The following is a 20,463-nucleotide window of genomic DNA, read 5'->3' on the forward strand; positions in this document are numbered from 1 at the left end:
TGGGGGGCCTGTCTGCAATATATGGGGGGGACCTGGATGGGGGACCTGTCTGCAATATGTGGGGGGGACCTGGATGGGGGACCTGTCTGCAATATATGGGGGGACCTGTATGTAATATATTGGGGGGGACATGTCTGCAATATATGGGGTGACCTGGATGGGGCACATGTCTGCAATATGGGGACATGGATGGGGGCATAACGACAAGAATGGGACCAGGATGGGGCCATATCTGCAAGATAGGGAGCGGCATGAAACATTATTGCAAGATAGGGACCAGCATGGGACATTACTACAAGCTAGGGACCAGCATGGGGCATTACTACAAGCTAGGGACCAGCATGGGGCATTACTACAAGCTAGGGACCAGCATGGGGCATTACTACAAGCTAGGGACCAGCATGGGGCATTACTACAAGCTAGGGACCAGCATGGGACATTACTACAAGCTAGGGACCAGCATGGGGCATTACTACAAGCTAGGGACCAGCATGGGGCATTACTACAAGCTAGGGACCAGCATGGGACATTACTACAAGCTAGGGACCAGCATGGGGCATTACTACAAGCTAGGGACCAGCATGGGGCATTACTACAAGCTAGGGACCAGCATGGGGTATTACTACAAGATGGGGACCAGCATGGGGCATTACTACAAGATAGGGATTAGTTCAAAAGGTGTATAGAGAAAAAAATGGTATCACTAAAAATGTCATTTTGTCATGCAAATAATGCGGCCCCGAAATCAAATGTTTCTCTGTGTGCGGCCCAAATACCCAGCTGAGTTTGAGACCCCTGTGTTAAGCAAACAAAATTATTGGGTGTGTTGACGTGTGTCTCAACATGTTAAACCTTGGAAATCAAGGGCTAGGATCTGAAAACTGGCATTTCTGTTAAGAGTATGTTGGCACAATGCTTTGTTGTTTGTTTCTTTACGTACGGTAGATTATGGAGCAGATTATGTTCCAAAATCCACATGAAAAAATACTTTAAAATATTCCTTGAATAAGCTTCCTATTAATTCCAATGGGAAAACATGCCAAAAGTGCACGAGGTGCTCTTCATTTCACATTGAAACAGAACATGTCAATTCTTGGTGTTTCATCTTTAAAAAAAAAAAAAAAAAAATGTTTTAACTTTGAGTACAGAATCAATTGAAATAGAAATGTTTATGAAAATACTGTAAGGCTAATAGTAATCCCCATATTTCAAAAATCATCTTGTTACCTGCCCACATGCCTGTGTTCTAGCTCTATTAAATATATTCATATATTAATGCTACAACCCTACATACATTTGGCTATTTTCTCCAATTTTGTTAAACCTCTCATCATCTTCATTCACTTACCTGGAACACCTATTTATTTATTTTTTTAATTAATATTAAACTAAAAAAATGTTTGTAGAGCATATTTTACATGTACAAGTAATAGGTAATACAGTTAAAAAAAAAGACAAGTGCCCATCAAGTTCAACCAAGGGATATGAAAGGACAAAGGGAAGGAGCAGATGCACAACCCCAATATGTATGATCCAGTCCACCCCAAAAGTGTTCTTCTCGTACATTTGGAAAAACAAATCATTGAATGGAGAATCCACAAACATTTCCTTGCAACCAGTTCATAATAAAAGGACTTACGGTATTTACTTGTATAGGCCAATTCGGTCCGTAAAGGCGACTGAGTAGAACATATCCTTCTCATGAGGACCATATTAGTAGCCTTCTAATATGTGTCTGTGTGTTGTCCATGGAAATAAAAACATGTGTAACAAACATATCTATGTATGATTTAACAGCAGTCATATGGATATAACTGAACATGATATGATAATATATAATATAATAGGGCACTATTTTACTAAAATTGCAAAATGGTAGCAATACATAACAAGAGGCAATAAAAACAAGTGTAATAAATGTACTCCTATTGAGGGACTGACTGGTACAGAAGGGTAAAGTTCCCTGACCGGGATGTTACTTTACACCCTTCCTAACAGTATTACCTGTCCTTGCAGTGATGGCAGCGATGATAATGAAATGTTTGCAATTTGTATGATTAGTGTTAGGCTGTAGTGAGGCTAAAGGTGCCCATAAACATTGCAGCAAAGTTGTCAGGATTATGTGTAAGGGGTCATCCTGATCATTATTTTCGTGGTAGAAAAGATATGTATATGTGTATGATATTATAAGGTGTTATCCGAGCACGCTCGTGTGCTAACTGGGCATGCTCAAATATGTTCGAGTCGCCACGCCTGCATGTCTCGCCACTGTTTGACAGCTGCAACATATGCGAGGAGTGACTAATAAACTAAAATACTCGTGTCACGCCCTACCGAAGGATCAATCGGGTGGACCCACTGGACCGCAAATACAGCGGTTGCTGATACCAGGAAGGGAGAGCCAGACCAGGGAAGCAGGTTCAAAAGCTTTATTGTAAGAAATACAAATATATTAGGGGAGACACCCCAAAGGAAGGCCACAGGACCAAAACACCAGAGGGCCTCTAAGGAGTCCAAGGCTTGGAGTGACCCCTATACAGGGATTTCCCCTTGACCTCCAATAGAGGGTCCGATGAAGCAGAAACCTGTGTTAAACCGACCTAGGAGGTTGGGAAGAAATGAACGGACAAAAACGGGGCAGAATGAGGAACTTGGAAGCAGGCTGAAGACTGCAGGGAACCGCACTGGATACGGCACTCAGGATATCGAGAAGACCAGACACGATCCTAGGGGAAAAGGTAAACAGAGTAAGACAGGCAAATTGGACTGGTAAGCCTAGCTAGACAAGACCTGGAGCAGAGACTTCAGGATAATAGAAGTTGCCCAGGCGGCGTCCAGGAGTGACTGAGATCCTTATATACCTCCAGCCTCAGGTGATAGGCCGGGAAGAGGGGCAGTGAGTGGAGAGGGGCTGGTTCTTTAAGAAGCCAGAGAGCTCACCTGCCTGCCCCCTATGCACTCCCTAGGAGAGGAAGGAGGAAGTGCAGCAGACATGGGAGCAAGGACCCGGGCAGCATGTCTGCAGGGACGGACCCCGGAGCGCCGGCGGACGACCGGAGCGTGACCCTGCTGGCTCAGGACAGGACCAGAAGAGGTATGAGCAGGCGGGGAAGAGAAAGTGGGTGCCCCGGACCGCGAGGTGGTGACAGTACCCCCCCTCTAGGCCCCCCCGGGCGGCGACTGGCAAGGAACTGACGTAGGAGACGAGGAGCATGGATGTTGCCCTCCGGTTCCCAGGACCTCTCCTCAGGACCAAACCCCTTCCAGTCGACCAGGTACCATGTGGCACGCCCTCTCTTCTTCACGTCCAGAATGGCACTGACCTCATACTCATCATTGGCCGAAATCGGAGGCGGACGCTCCCCTGGATCCTGGGAGAAGCGGTTGAGGATCACAGGTTTGAGGAGGGAACGGTGGAAAGAATTATGTATCCGCAGAGAAGGAGGCAGTAGTAGCCGATAGCACACATCGTTGAGTCTCCGGGACACCTCGAATGGTCCGATGTACCGAGGTCCGAGCTTGAAGGAGGGCACCTTAAGGCGGACGTACTTGGCTGATAACCATACCTTGTCACCCGGTTGAAACATCTGGGCATCAAGTCTTCTCTTGTCGGCATGGTCCTTCATACGCAGGGATGCTTTCACAAGAGCTTCACGAGTCTTGTTCCAGATGTTGGCGAAGTCGCGAGCCACAGCCTCTGCTGCAGGATTGGGAGTCGCGATGTCCAAGGGAGTCGGGATCCTCGGGTGCTGTCCATATACAATAAAAAATGGAGTGTTACGAGAGGACTCACCAACATGATTATTGTAGGAGAACTCCTCCCAAGGCCGTAGGGACGTCCAGTTGTCGTGGTGTGCGTTGACAAAGTGTCGTAGAAAACCTGCCAACACCTGGTTTACCCGTTCCACCTGTCCGTTAGACTGTGGATGATAAGCCGAAGAGAAGTCCAAGGCAATATCGAGTTTCCTGCAGAGACCGCCAGAATCGGGACACGAATTGTTCTCCCCTATCGGAAACAATGTTGGAGGGTAAACCATGCAACCGGAGGATATGTTGAACAAACAACTCGGCCAGCTTGGGTGCCGAAGGAAGACCAGGCAGAGAAACGAAGTGACTCATCTTTGAAAATCTGTCCACCACGACCCAGATGACAGTATTCCCGGAGGATACAGGGAGATCCGTGATGAAGTCCATCGCAATGTGTTGCCATGGTTTTGATGGTATAGGCAAGGGCAAGAGTTGACCGGCGGGAAGCCGTTTGGGGGTCTTGTTGCGGGCACAGGAAGAACAGGCAGAGACGTAGTCTGATACCTCTTGACGCATCCCAGGCCACCAGTAGTGCAGACCGATCAACTGTAGAGTCTTTGTCAGACCCGCGTGACCGGCTAGTAAGGAGGAATGTCCCCAGCGAAGGACGCGTTCTCGATTCTGTTCGGGAACCAGCGTCTTACCAGGAGGTACCTGCGACAGTAGAAGCGGTGCAACCATGATCACCTTGGATGGATCGATGATGGGACGAGGTTCCTCCTCCTGATCGTTGGTAAGAAAAGACCGGGAAAGGGCGTCAGCCTTGATATTCTTATCTGCGGGATGAAAATGAAGACGGTAGTCAAACCGAGAAAAGAATAAAGACCAACGGGCCTGGCGAGGATTGAGCCTCTGGGCAGACTGGAGATAGGCCAAGTTCTTGTGGTCGGTGTAGATCACCACTGGGTGCACCGCGCCCTCTAGGAGGTAACGCCACTCCTCCAAGGCCATCTTGATGGCAAGCAACTCACGGTCACCAATGGAGTAGTTCCGCTCACAGGGGGTAAAGGCCTTCGAAAAGAAGCCGCAAGAAACCATATGTCCGGAGGCGGCTTTCTGCGTGAGGACGGCCCCGGCACCTGTGGAGGATGCGTCCACCTCCAGAAAGAACTGCTTCTCCGCGACGGGCCTGTGCAGGGCTGGTGCGGAGGAGAAGGCCCGTTTGAGTGCCTGGAAAGAACACTCGGCCTCTGGAGTCCATCCATTAGCAGGTACTCCCTTGCGTGTGAGTCCTGTGAGAGGCTTGACCAGATCCGAGAAGTGCTGGATAAACTGCCGGTAGTAGTTGGCGAATCCTACGAACTGCTGGATGGCTTTGATCCCGACCGGCCGAGGCCAGTTCATGATGGCCGACACCTTGTCAGGATCCATCTCCAGCCCAGAGTCAGAGACGATGTATCCAAGGAACGGCAGAGAAGACCGCTCAAAGAGGCATTTCTCATCGTTGGCATACAAGCGATTCTCCCGTAATCGAAGGAGAACTCGTCGGACGTCTCTTCTGTGTGTGGGTAGGTCTGGGGAGAAAACCAAGATGTCATCCAGGTATACCACTACACATACGTACAGCATGTCACGGAAGACGTCGTTCACGAACTCCTGGAAAACGGCTGGTGCGTTGCACAGTCCGAAGGGCATCACCCGGTACTCGAAGTGACCATCACAGGTGTTGAAGGCGGTTTTCCACTCGTCACCGGCCCGGATGCGGACTAGGTTGTAAGCCCCTCGCAGGTCCAGCTTGGTGAAGATCCGGGCTCCCCGGAGCCGATCGAAGAGTTCTGGAATAAGAGGTAGTGGGTACTTATTCTTTACCATGATAGCGTTTAATCCACGGTAGTCAATGCAAGGACGCAAAGACCCGTCCTTCTTTTTCACGTAGAAGAACCCGGCTCCCACAGGGGATGTGGACCTCTGGATGAATCCCCGGGCCAAGCTGTCTGTGACGTATTCTGACATCGCCTGAGTCTCAGCAGGGGACAGAGGGAAGATTCATCCTGTAGGAAAAGAAGAACCTGGAACCAAATCGATGGGACAATCATAAGGCCTGTGCGGGGGCAAGACCTCTGCTTCTCGTTTATCGAAGACATCCGCATATGCCCAGTAGGCCTCCGGAAGTCCGGGCAAGGACGTAGGTGAGGGAGGCAAACAGGCCGGACGGACAGCAGGCAACGGCTATGGCAGGCCGAACCCCAACGCTGGACCTCCCCATTACGCCAGTCTATGACTGGCTCATGCGTACGCAGCCAAGGCAGACCGAGCAAGAAAGGCGGGGAGAGAGTGGGTAGCACGTAAAAGGCAATCTTCTCAGCATGGAGAGCTCCGATCTGAAGCTCCACCTCACTGGTAATGCCCTCAACGGAATCTTGTAGGGGTCTCCCGTCTATGGTGGTGATGATGCGGGCATGCTGCAGGGGGTGTATAGGAATGCTGAGGCGGAGAGCCATGTCTCGCTGAATAAAGTTACCTGCAGATCCTGAGTCCAAATACGCCAACTCTGAGAATCGCCTGTCACCGACCTTCACCTGTATGGAAACAGTTAACGGTTGAGAGGTATCACTCTCACCTAGGATGGCCTCTTACCTGTCCTAGGTGGAGGAGTTTTCCGGTCTTCTGGGACATTGCCAGCGAAAATGGTTGGAGCCACCACAATAGAGACACAACCTCCGGGCGACTCTCTCCTCACGCTCCCGGGGACTCAGCCGGAGACGATCCACCTCCATGGGTTCGGGTGCTTCAGCAGATGAAGTGTTACCTGGTAACAGAGGCCTCTGAAAAGAGGGTGCCAATCGAGGTGGTCTTCTCTCCTGGGTTCTCTCCTTGGTGCGTTCTTGTAGGCGGCGATCTATCCGGACAGCAAGGGAGATGTATTCGTCGAGGGTACCGGGAAGATCTTGTACGGCGAGCTCGTCCTTCAGGCGACTGGATAACCCTCTCCGGAAGACACCGATCAGGGGCTCGTCAGACCAGCGAAGCTCAGAAGCCAAAGTGCGAAACTGTATGGCGTATTGGCCAACCGACAGAGTACCTTGCTGTAAGTTGAACAACTCCTCCGTAGCAGAAGCCACCCGACCTGGCTCATCAAAGATCTACCGGAAGGTGTCCAAGAAGGCCCGCAAATCGGAAACAATGGGGTCCTCTCTCTCCAGTAGTGGGTTGAACCAGGCCAAGGCCTCGCCCTCCAGGTGTGATGCCAGAAAGGCCACTTTCGCCACATCCGTAGGGTATTGATGAGGGAGAAGCCTGAAATGCAGCTGGCATTGGTTGATAAAACCCCTGCACATTTTTGGATCCCCAGAGTACCTGGTGGGTTTGCAGAGACGAGGGGAAGGGAAGACGCCTCCTACGGCACTGGAACTCAACACGGATGCAGCAACCGGGGCAGAAGGAGACCGCTGCAGATTCGAGAGCCGCTCGTCCACAGACGTCATGTAATCCAGCATCTGGGTCTGCATCCGTCCTTGTTGATCCAGCTCCTGATGGAGATCTGCAAGATGAGAGGAGTAAGATGCATCCACCCCCTGAGGGGAACTAAGACGGGCCTCAAGGGTCCGCATGAACGCAACAAGCTGTTCCTGGCTCTGGCGGAGCGAGCTCCCTCTGAGCATCGAACCTGGCATCAGCGGGGTCCATGGCCTGGGCAAAATCTGTCACGCCCTACCGAAGGATCAATCGGGTGGACCCACTGGACCGCAAATACAGCGGTTGCTGATACCAGGAAGGGAGAGCCAGACCAGGGAAGCAGGTTCAAAAGCTTTATTGTAAGAAATACAAATATACTAGGGGAGACACCCCAAAGGAAGGCCACAGGACCAAAACACCAGAGGGCCTCTAAGGAGTCCAAGGCTTGGAGTGACCCCTATACAGGGATTTCCCCTTGACCTCCAATAGAGGGTCCGATGAAGCAGAAACCTGTGTTAAACCGACCTAGGAGGTTGGGAAGAAATGAACGGACAAAAACGGGGCAGAATGAGAAACTTGGAAGCAGGCTGAAGACTGCAGGGAACCGCACTGGATACGGGACTCAGGATGTCGAGAAGACCAGACACGATCCTAGGGGAAAAGGTAAACAGAGTAAGACAGGCAAATTGGACTGGTAAGCCTAGCTAGACAAGACCTGGAGCAGAGACTTCAGGATAATAGAAGTTGCCCAGGCGGCGTCCAGGAGTGACTGAGATCCTTGTATACCTCCAGCCTCAGGTGATAGGCCGGGAGGAGGGGCAGTGAGTGGAGAGGGGCTGGCCCTTTAAGAAGCCAGAGAGCTCGCCTGCCTGCCCCCTATGCACTCCCTAGGAGAGGAAGAGGAAGGAGGAAGTGCAGCAGACATGGGAGCAAGGACCCGGGCAGCATGTCTGCAGGGACGGACCCCGGAGCGCCGGCGGACGACCAGAGCATGACCCTGCTGGCTCAGGACAGGACCAGAAGAGGTATGAGCAGGTGGGGAAGAAAAAGTGGATGCCCCGGACCGCGAGGTGGTGACAACTCGGTTAGCACACGACCATGCTCGGATAACACCTTATCCAAGCACATTTGATCACCACTAATGTATATAATTTATTTTATTTTCTATTGAGAAAGCCTGTCCCATACTCATAGCATATTATCTAACCACCGCAGGGTCTCACCAAAGATCAAGAGAACAGGGGTTCTGTGCCCACCATTTTAACTGATTGCAAGCTGCACATGGGTGCTGCTGCTCCATGCAATTGGACTAATGAAGATAAGGAAGATCCCCTTACCTAATTATGTTCTTATATTGTGTTTGTCACTTAATTTTATTTCCAAATCCTTCTCCGTACTTGCGAACTTTGACCTGTTATGATAACATACATAGGTTATGTAAGTCTTGGTTTAACAATCTGCAGATCTCTAAGTTCTAGCTAATTACCTCCTTGTATGGAGCTTTAAAATGCATTGTGAGGAAATAGACATGAGCTCTTGACACGTTCTACATCTGATTGATAGTTGTTTCCTAGTGAAATCCTGCATGTTACTGTTTACTGTAAATGTTCGTACACAAAGTATAATTCGTATTCACATAAATATTTGTCCAAAGCCTCAATGGTCTTCAATAAAGGATTAGTAGCATTTATCATGTACATGGATTGGCATAACCTAACACAATTTCTCTGATTTATACAATTGTAATAGGGCTGGAACTAGGAATTTCGGGGCCCCGTACTGGCAAAATTTTTGGGGCCCCCTTGAAACTCTGCCAAGGCTCCACCCAGGCCCTGCCTCCACCCCTTGAACCTTCCACAGTCCCACCACCCTCTCTTGGAAAAACTCCACTTCTGTACCACATCCTCATCAATCACACATTAACAGTTCCCATCACCAGATCACATACATATCCAGCAGCTTTTGTTTTGGCCAAAAGATTTTTTTTTTAATCCACCACAACAAGGTAGACTCTTTTGTCCGGGCTCTACTGTACTTTAACTTATTTAACATTTGTTAAAATATCTAATACAATTTCAGGTATATTTTTATTTATTTTTAAAATGACCAATAATATCACATACAAGGGACAAATACCACCGCATGCACCATGACCAGACCGCATATTACCACCACATGGTGACCAATAATACCACATACAAGGAACAAATACAGCCACGCCATGACCAGATCACATATTACTGCCACATAGTGACCAAATACTACAATACTGATCATTAATTTAAAAAAATCAAAAACACAATACTAATGCCATTAACCACAAAAGATCTGTACTTTGTATACAGTGTCCATGTACAGGTAATACAGTGATCACCGTTGACATTATACCCAGGAGCTTTGTATACACTGTGTGCAGAATTATTAGGCAAGTTGTATTATGATCACATGATACTTTTTATACATGTTCTACTCCAAGCTGTTCAGGCTTGAGAGCCAACTACCAATTACGTAAATCAGGTGATGTGCATCTCTGTAATGAGGAGGGGTGTTGTCTAATGACATCAAAACCCTATATAAGGTGTGCTTACCGTATTTTTCGGACTATAAGACGCACTTTTTTCCTCCCAAAATGTAGAGGAAAATGGGGGGTGCGTCTTATTGTCCGGATATATTGGCTCTGGCTGTGATGGGGAGGTGGGGGAGCGGTATCGGAGGAGCAGCGGGTCACAGAGGCAGGAGCCAGCGGCTACAGCTAACTCCTGTGCCCGCTGCTAAAGAGAAATAAATATGCGCTGCATTCCACGCACATGGGCGTGGAGGGCAATGAATATTCATTTCTCCCTGGCATCCTGGTATGATTGATTGGCCCCATCCCCTTGCTGGTATGATTGGCCCCATCCACTTGCTGGTATGATTGGCCACATCCCAGTCCTGGTATCCATGGCCCCGTCAGAAAAGATGAAAAAAAACCAAACCTTTACTCTTACCTTCCTCCGCTCTGTCGCAGTCACAGCGTCCTGCTCCGGTGCCAGCAGCTGGTTAATGCTTGTAAGCAGTGCATGGCAGGGACATCATGTGCTGCTCACAAGCAGAGCACAGCTGCCAGAATACTCAATGGGTGTACATCAGAGATCGCGGTGAGTATCCATTCCTCTTCAGTAGCGCACATTGTGAGCCAGCGGCTTCCTGCTGCGGCCAGCAGTCACGTGTGCCGATACTTAAGAGAAATGAATATTTTCATTTCTCAACATGACCCAGTCAACGCGTTTGTCTGGGACAATCCATAAGGGAGAGAGAATGGCATGCTTAATACAGGGGTAGATGTGGACTGCCCTTGTAAGGGCTGTAGTCTTGGGGATAGATTACTGTTAGCCCCTAGGGATTAACAGGGTATTGTCTTCCCCACGCATTGTTCCATGGATCATCCTTAAACCCAGGAATATCCATGTCTCCCGTACCTGATCATCGGAATTGGTGAGATTGTTCCTCTTTATGATTTATTCTCACAGGTTGCATATTTTGCATCATGTCATTGTTTGTGATATTTACGTGATAACTTATTTATCTATGCAGCCAAGGGTATAAGAATTATTACTGTCACCTGCATGAGTGATTTGCATGTGCAGTAACTCTCTGGATACCATTCCCTGGTCCATATTGATTTCGCTATAGCCACTGCAAGAGAATTCTTTTTATCCTAAAGGGGTTTTTGTTTCTGTATTGTCTTGGTCCTACATGATTGAAACTTTACCCCTTGTGTTTTACTTCACTTAGGATGACACTTTGTTTGTTTGTGATATCTTTTAAGCTCACAAATTATGTTTTAATTTCCACCTATGCTGTATCATATTCATTGTTTGGTGGGATCATTCTAACCATTGGTAGTTGTACTACATTTTTTGCGTTTTTTTTCAGAAAAATAAAAAGAAAAGGAAAATCCAGTCCTGTTGAGCCGGACTTTAATTTTTCCTATACCAGAATAAGGATTGGGCCATGCATACCAGAATAAGGATTTGGCCATGCATACCAGGATGGGGATGAGGGTCATGCATACCAGGATAGGGATAAGGGGACCGTATTTACCAGAATAGGTGATCTTAAGTACAGAATTGACCACATTTTTTGCTTCAGTTTTTTTTTTCCCCCTAATTTCCTCCTCTAAAACCTAGGTGCGACTTATGGTACAGTGCGTCTTATAGTCCGAAAAATACGGTAATTATTAGGCAACTTCCTTTCCTTTGGCAAAATGGGTTAGAAGAGAGATTTGATGGGCTGAAAAGTCCAAAATTTGTTTGATGTCTTGCAGAGGGATGCAGCAGTCTTGAAATTGCCAAACTTTTGAAGCCTGATCACCGAACAATTAAGCGTTTCATAGCAAATAGCCAACAGGGTCGCAAGAAGAGTGTTGGGCAAAAAATAACTGCCCATGAATTGAGGAAAATCAAGTGTGAAGCTGCCAAGATGCCGTTTGCCACCAGTTTTGCCATATCTCAGAGCTGCAACGTTACTGGAGTAACAAAAAGCACAAGGTGTGCGATACTCAGGGACATGGCCAAGCTAAGGAATGCTGAAAAACGACCACCTTTGAACAAGAAACATAAGATAAAACATCAAGACTGGGCCAAGAAATATCTTAAGACTGACTTTTCAAAGGTTTTATGGACTGATGAAATGAGTGACTCTTGATGGGCGAGAGGCTGGATCAGTAAAGGGCAGAGAGCTTCACTCCGACTCAGACACCAGCAAGGTGGAGGTGGGGTACTGGTATGGGCTGGTATCATCAAAGATGAACTTGTGAGACCTTTTCGGGTTGAGGATGGAGTGAAGCTCAACTCCCAGACCTACTGCCAGTTACTGGAAGACAACTTCTTCAAGCAGTGGTACAGGAAAAAGTCGGTATCGTTCAAGAAAAACATGATTTTCATGCAGGACAATGCTCCATCACATGCCTCCAACTACTCCACAGCATGGCTGGCCAGTAATGGTCTCAAAGAAGAAAAAATAATGACATGGCCCCCTTGTTCACCTGATCTGAACCCCATAGAGAACCTGTGGTCCCTCATAAAATGTGAGATCTACAGGGAGGGAAAACGGTACACCTCTCGGAACGGTGTCTGGGAGGCTGTGGTGGCTTTGCACGCAATGTTGATCGGAAACAGATCAAGCACCTTACAGAATCTATGGAAGGAAGGCTGTTGAGTGTCATCATAAAGAAAGGTGGCTATATTGGTCACTAATTTTTTGGGGTTTTGTTTTAGCATGTCAGAAATGTTTATTTTCACCAGGTAAACCAATATAACTGCACAAAACTTTGAAATAAACAAGTGAGATGGAAATATATTTGGTTTTTATTAAGTTACCTAATGATTCTGCACAGTAGTAGTTACCTGCACACACAGATATCCTCCTAAGATAGCCAAATCTAAAAAAAAAAAACCACTCCAACTTCCAAAAATATTAAGCTTTGATATTTGTTAGTCTTTTGGGTTGATTGAGAACATAGTTGTTGATCAATAATAAAAATAATCCTCTAAAATACAACTTGCCTAATAATTCTGCACACAGTGTGTAGTGTAAGTGTACAGGTAACACACTGACTCACTGGTGATGTCTCTAGTTGAAGTCCTTCATCTAAGCTTCACTTTTCTTCTTCATCCAGTTCAGACTGCCATCACTTCTTTCAGCCAGGACTAGTCTCTGCAGAAAATAAGTTATCTAGAGCACAGTCCCCAATTTTTTTTTATACTACGCCAGATGAAGAAAAAAGTGACCATGTGGCCTTCACAGTAACAGGACCTCTCCTCCCCCACACTGAAAACCATATCCTCAAAAATAATATCCTTTAATTAGCCCCTACAGTAATATCCCGCATTCTTGACCCCATGTGTCCTCCCATTCTGGACCCCACGTGTCTACCCATTCTGCCTCATGTCTCTCCATGCTTACCCCCATGTCTTTGTTGCTCCCATAGTCATCCATAATAGTATAATGCATCCCGTAGTCATATATAGTTGTATAACGCAGCCCCATACCGCGGCTTTACAAAAAAATTTAAAAGTTTCTCCTTACCTGGCCAAGATCCAGTTATATCCTCCGCTCCATACATCTGAGGTGCGTAGCGTTGTTCCGGCATATGACAGTGACGTCATATGCTGGCAATGTGCCCCCTGACGTCAGTTGCCAGCCTGTGATTTGCTGGCGGCTGTTAACTGTTGCCATGCGGGAGATTCTGAGGACACACGGGCAGTTACTGAAGTGGCAGAATCCTGCCGCATGGGCCCGGTAAGCAGAAGAGAGGGGGCCCACTGTGCTCATCGTGCCTCATACGCCAGTGTTTATAAAAATGAATCGTGAGATAATGCAATATTAACAGACAAGGGCAGCAAGTGTGCCATGCCAAACACAGCAATATAGGAACATGGAATGTCCACCCCTGCAGAGGGGCAACCCAGAAGATTCACCTATTCCCCTGTGGGCCAGTCTGAGCCTGGTTGGTGTAATCTCTTCTGTAGAGGTGGGGTTTTTAGGTAGTTGGTTTCAGAGTATATCAGATACTGGCAGAGAAGGCATTATAATGACTGATATTACACTCTTGGAGGTATTAGGAGAATAGAGCAAAGCTGGTGACTGGTAGCCAGTAAATGCAAAGTGCTTTCCATTTAATTAAAGGAGTGTTCTACTATATTTTAAAAATGATCTGTGGGAAGCTACCTTGCTGAAAAGTAAAAAGAATGCACACTTGTCGCCCTAAGGTCCCCACCAGTCCAGGGCTGCCTATCTGATGGACCTGAATTAATGTCCTGTCCAGCGGTCACCAATCAGTAGCTGCAGCGGTCTGTTCTGTAGTGGTCGTAACACTTGTTTTCGGTTTGGCATAGACCATCTAATATATAATTGCCTAGAATACTACTTCCTGCAATTTGTGCTAACTTCCGTGGCTTTGTCCGGAGCTAATGTCCGGAGATAAGTGACGTCACCAGTGTCCTACACCCAGGCAGAGCACAGGGGCCCCAGGCAGAGCACAGGGGCCCCAGGCAGCATATGGGGCCCCAGGCAGAGCACAGTGGCCCCAGGCAGAGCACAGGGGCCCCAGGCAGCATATGGGGCCCCAGGCAGAGCACAGTGGTCCCAGGCAGAGCACAGGGGCCCCAGGCAGCATATGGGGCCCCAGGCAGAGCACAGAGGCCCCAGGCAGCATATGGGGCCCCAGGCAGAGCACAGTGGCCCCAGGCAGAGCACAGGGGCCCCAGGCAGCATATGGGGCCCCAGGCAGAGCACAGTGGCCCCAGGCAGAGCACAGGGGCCCCAGGCAGCATATGGGGCCCCAGGCAGAGCACAGGGGCCCCAGGCAAAGCACAGGGGCCCCAGGCAGCATATGGGGCCCCAGGCAGAGCACAGGGGCCCCAGGCAGAGCACAGGGGCCCCAGGCAGCATATGGGGCCCCAGGCAGAGCACAGGGGCCCCAGGCAGCATGTGGGGCCCCAGGCAGAGCACAGGGGCCCCAGGCAGAGCACAGGGGCCCCAGGCAGAGCACAGGGGCCCCAGGCAGCATGTGGGGCCCCAGGCAGAGCACAGTGGTCCCAGGCAGAGCACAGGGGCCCCAGGCAGCTTATGGGGCCCCAGGCAGAGCACAGTGGCCCCAGGCAGAACATGGGGCCCCAGGCAGAGCACAGGGGCCCCAGGCAGCATATGGGGCCCCAGGCAGAGCACAGGGGCTCCAGGCAGCATATGGGGCCCCAGGCAGAGCACAGTGGCCCCAGGCAGAGCACACACCAAATCGGAGGCCGAGGGGCCCCGCCAACCAAATCGGAGGCCGAGGGGCCCCGCCAACCAAATCGGAGGCCGAGGAGCCCTGCCCACCAAATCGAAGGCCGAGCGGCCCCGCCCACCACATCGGAGGCCGAGGGGCCCCGCCCACCACATCGGAGGCCGAGGGGCCCCGCCCACCACATCAGAGGCCGAGGGTCCACACCATCCAAATCGGAGGCCGAGGGTCCCCGCCCACCAAATCGGAGGCCGAGGGTCCCCGCCCACCAAATCGGAGGCCGAGGGTCCCCGCCCACCAAATTGGAGGCCGAGGGTCCCCGCCCACCAAATTGGAGGCCGAGGGTCCCCGCCCACCAAATCGGAGGCCGAGGGGCTTCGCCAACCAAATCGGAGGCCGAGGAGCCCCGCCCACCAAATCGAAGGCCGAGGGGCCTGGCCCCGCCCACCAAATCGGAGGCCGAGGGGCCTGGCCCCGCCCACCAAATCGGAGGCCGAGGGGCCCCGCCCACCAAATCGGAGGCCGAGGGGCCCCGCCCACCACATCGGAGGCTGAGGGTCCCCGCCCACCACATCGGAGGCCGAGGGTCCCCGCCCACCACATCGGAGGCCGAGGGTCCCCGCCCACCAAATCGGAGGCCGAGGGTCCCCGCCCACCAAATCGGAGGCCGAGGGGCCCCGCCCACCAAATTATTCTTACATTTGAATAAATAAAGTATATATGGATTCTAGACTCCCGATTCTTTAGAATCGGGCTGCCATCTAGTAGTATATAAAATATTATGGAAAATCTATTTTAACCAATAGATTTTTTCACACACTTCAAGGAATTCCGGTACGGTCTTCGACATACATAATTGATCAAATTTTACCCAAACTTTGCTTATAAGTTTTTAAACCAATGCTTATCAAATTGGGATGCAGGTCATTCACTGGTTAATTTTGTCAGAACTGATTAAAGGCTGTGCAGGACTTTTTCTGACTATTAATATCTAGTTTAGTAACCGAACTGGCCTCTTCTTAGCTGTTCTATGGTATATTGGGTTCACAATGTTATGTTGGAATACAATTCAACCAATGTTGATGCATAATCAACTTTTGGCTGATGAGGTCTGGGTCAAAAACCATTGAGAAAAGGTAGAAAATTATATTTGTTGGGTTAAAAACTACATCACAACTTGGCCACTATTGCAAAATACTACCTGTGCTTTTTACATGTAAATGTTTAAACTATGATGATCACGAATAGGCTATAATGAGTGTGTTCTATGAAGCTAACTAAAAAAATAAATAATGGATTGATGGAAAATGTATATGTGTATATATATATTTTTTGAAAGATGACTGTCTGAATGAGGTCTAGGAGACATTGTGAACTCTTGTAATTCACCATTACTGCTTAAATATTTCTCAATGGCTGCTTGAGCAAAGTTGAGTATTTGCGTAATGGAACAATTGTTGAGCATGTATACTGTAGGTGAGTGAAGCAACACTGCATGACCAAAGAACCTTGGATGAGAATGACGGACTAATGTGCCGTAATTTAACCTACTTTGAATGTTCTTCTATTCATTGTCAGCAGTTAAATTACAGTTTAGCACTGACTAATAGGATGTGATTGACGCTAAATGGAGAACGTACGGTATATAGTTAAAATAGTTAAGCCCCCTACCAGCAAAATGTTTTGTTTTTTTTTCTTACTGATTGGTATGGCCTTTGCTGACCTTTTTAATTATTTGAATATTTTTACCATGGCAACATAACTCTTGTGCGCACAGCCCTTATTAAAAATTTACTTATTCTGTAAAATATGGAATTTTTCTAAAATACCAGTATTTAGTTGTGAATGACTTGATGAATCAAGTCAAAGTTTCTTTTCAGATGTGTGATCACTCTTAATTTTTTTTTTTTTTTTTTAATTATTAAGACCTAATTGTCATTGACTCTATTGCTAGTGAAACAACAGCTTTGTTCTGTTAGATGGCCCAGGGCAACTTGCTCTTCTGCCCAACCCTGTGCATGTTACTTGGCATGTCATTAAAGAGGGTTGAATAGAATGTCCCTAATGAATATACAGTGAAGGACTGTACAACAGCAGAAGTATTTTGTATATCAAAATCACTTTGAAAATGAGTTTTCTTATTTTCTTTGTATTCTATTCTACATTGAGCTTTCTTTTAAGATATGCCAGCATTTAGGTATGATCACTGCATTTTATGCCATTGACTTATATTTACTGTACATTAAATCAAATTTAACCCAAAATGTTAAAATGGCAAGTCAAATTAAATAAGTGACTCCACCCGTGAGCCATCTGATTGACATGCTTTACAAAAGCTGGATCCATGACAATCACTTATCTCGCACAGCAGAAATTTAGCATAACTTGCCAACCAATTGAACAAATGGGCAATCCTGTAATTTTGTAGAAAGTGTTGGCTCTTTGTGCCGTGCTTTTTAGCGCTCTACTTTGCTGCGTGAATGATGAGCCGATCACTCCTGTTACTAGTGATCCATAGAGATCTCACTTGTGCTTTCTGCATCAGATTGTGCTGTTCCTATATGAAAGAAGCTCGTGCACCCACTTTTGGGGAAGTTGCATATATTTCAGTGCAAAATACATAAGTCTTTTGGTGATACAGTATCTAGGGTGTGGTAGTTTACTATAGTATTACTGAGCAGCAGTAGCAAATAGTCTGCTTGCCTATATAAAGAATGAAGGGCCTTGTGGCGTTCCAGCAAAGCCCTTGGTTCTAATTGTCCTCTGAAGTCTCACTGGTTGATCACTTACTAATCCATAGTTTGATGGTCTAACCTATTGGAGAACCTGGTTCATTTTTGTTTATGAAGTATTGTATATTTTCTTAAAATATCTATTCCGTACGCACTCTATGCTTTGCCCAAAACTTCATAGCATCTTGCAACTTACTCTATCTTTCCTACTAGAAAAATGAACCACTGATCCGGAAATGATGCTTGTCTGAGCAACCACAATAGGTGATGCGTGTGCTTTTAGAACCAGACAGAAAGCCGCAGTTACATCATCCGTCACCTCAGATGTCCTTTCTCTCTATGTGCGTCAGTGTAATAACTCCGAGATATAGAGGATGACCATGTGGTGTTCCGCCCATGTTCACACAATTATATGCAAACAGAAATCATCCTGTGCTTCCAACATAGCATCTGACAGTATGTTTGCACATGTGCTACCATGCTCCTAGGTAAGACACCTGGGCCAATCTAGTTTTCGATAACAAAGATCAATCTTTATCTGAAGGTGATGAACTAGAATTGTGAATGAATACATACTATTAGTCATTTCTAATATTAATTAAAACACTATCACGAGCTTTTTTTTCTCTTACCTCTATCTTCGAGTCTTTTTTCATTCCTACTTATGGTTCCTGTGCTCAATACATTTGCCGCCATATATCAGCATTTTGAGCGACAGCTGTCCGGTCAATGAAAGTGATTGATTAAGACTAGAGTTGAGCGAATATGTTCGGAAACTATCGCCCAAATCCAAATTTGCCATTTTTGTACCCTATTGGTGCCGTATGATGATCGGTTCCAAGCATATTCGCTCAACTCGATTCAATAGTCCTATTGACTCCAATGACGTTTGGCTATGTTTGGCGAATATTGCAAATAGAATATTCAACTGCAATCGTAATCCAAACTGAATTTTGCTAAATTCACTCAACTCTAGTTAAACCCACTGAGAACCCTTTCCATGGATCAGAACAATTATTGTCTCATATTATTTATTCAGTGGTTAACATTTTGACCATAGATTTTATTGTTCAATTAAAGTACGTATAAGACACTGCAACTGCACAACATTTCCCAGGATAGCTACTGTTTTCCAAGGGAAAAACTGCTGATGAATGTAAAAGCAATGTGTTTTTTTTCCTATTGAAAACAAGGGGTGCGGTCTACACTTAGTTTTTGCTTACTCAGATTTTGGCACCTAACAACTTAGTGCAGGCGTACAGTATCGTATAGTAATTATTCTGAACACAAAGCTCAGGAGCTGCTTGACAATGTTATCTACGACTACCCATTTCCAAATAACACCTGATGTATGAGCAATAGAAAAGCCTGCACTTGGAATATATCCATAATGTTGCCCAACTCCATTTTCTGTGTCAATTTATCTAATCTTTCTTCCTTTTTTTTTCCCCCACTCACATCTTTCTTGCTGTTTGCCGCCTGGGCTCATGTCCAACAATTAGTCTCCCTTGTTGTCCTTGGACAGTTCTGGAGTAAATAGACTGGCCTTTTAAATGACACGGAAGCATACCATAATGGGACAATAATGACATTTCAGGTTTTGTGCTGATATCCTGGAAGGCAATGAGCCAAAATAAACATGCTGTATTGAGTATACTCTGGGATTTGCCACGTGTACTGAGATATATTCATAACAAGCATGTTTTTCACTAAAGTCTTAACTGGCAGAAAAAACGCAAACAAAAACTATTTCTAGGTCTTGACAAACATCATTAGACTGGTTCAATTAATTTTGTTATCCGGGCTCAATTTTTTTTTATCACGCACAACACATATTGGCAAGTAATTGCTAACTAGCTGTGTGATGATCACTCCTGGCTTAGAGTGGTCACAGTCTGCTCCTGGTAGCGATTCACCTGCTTCTGGTGACATTACTGACTGAGCAATTCCTTTTCTCCCGCTCTATGTCAAGGTGGTGTTGCTGCCGAGGACACACTAATTGACAGCCGACTCAACCTAATGCAGCAGGAGACGGCTGTCAATCAACATGAGTTCAGCAGTGACGTCCTGTCAGCAGAGCAGAGTGGAAGAGAAGGAACTGCTCTGTCAACATGACGTAGCAGGAAGCAAGAAAATCACCGCCGTGACTGCTCTGAGTTGGGAAAAGATCGGCATCGGGTAGACCGAACATGCAGTTAGCAACTACTTGCCGAAAAGCGCGTAGACCCATCCAGAAAAAAAATTAATTCTCGAAGTGTATTTAATGTTAAAAAATCTATTACTAAACTTATATTCTCTATTACTTACCCTAGGTTATATGTGTTAGGCCAATAAAGTCAAAGTTTGGGACTACAGGAAGTCCTGCCATTCTTTCTTGCTCATCCTCTGCCCTTAGTTTGGTTGGGAATTTATTTTACATGTGATGTCCTGATTTATTTAGCTGAGAACAGTTAACAACATGGTGCCTGGTGGCAGTGCTTTACAGACCATGTATCACTTGCAACCACACTGAATATTTAAAAGCAGACATACTGTATTGTAAATGCTGGACATTGTTCTCTATAGTAATTATTCTGAACACAAAGCATTGGCATTGCGATGACATGGGATAACAGGAAAAAAGGCACAATGCAATTTGCCATCTGGATCTATAGTAGGAATCGGAATATTTTTTTCAATGATCTTTAACTTCTGTATAAATGTTACTTTAGGATTTTTCAGCTATTACTCTTCAAGGTTTTATATCCGGCTGGAAGATTTATT

General features: G+C 46.9%; 1 protein-coding gene across 8 annotated transcripts in view; it reads left to right on the forward strand.

Annotated features, from left to right (window-relative positions):
* GK (glycerol kinase) overlaps positions 1-20,463 on the forward strand; it is a 105,928-nt gene that overhangs the window by 36,334 nt on the left and 49,131 nt on the right. The window lies entirely within an intron of this gene.

The sequence above is a fragment of the Ranitomeya variabilis genome, chromosome 3 (genome assembly GCF_051348905.1).
Source record: "Ranitomeya variabilis isolate aRanVar5 chromosome 3, aRanVar5.hap1, whole genome shotgun sequence".
NCBI lineage: Eukaryota > Metazoa > Chordata > Amphibia > Anura > Dendrobatidae > Ranitomeya > Ranitomeya variabilis.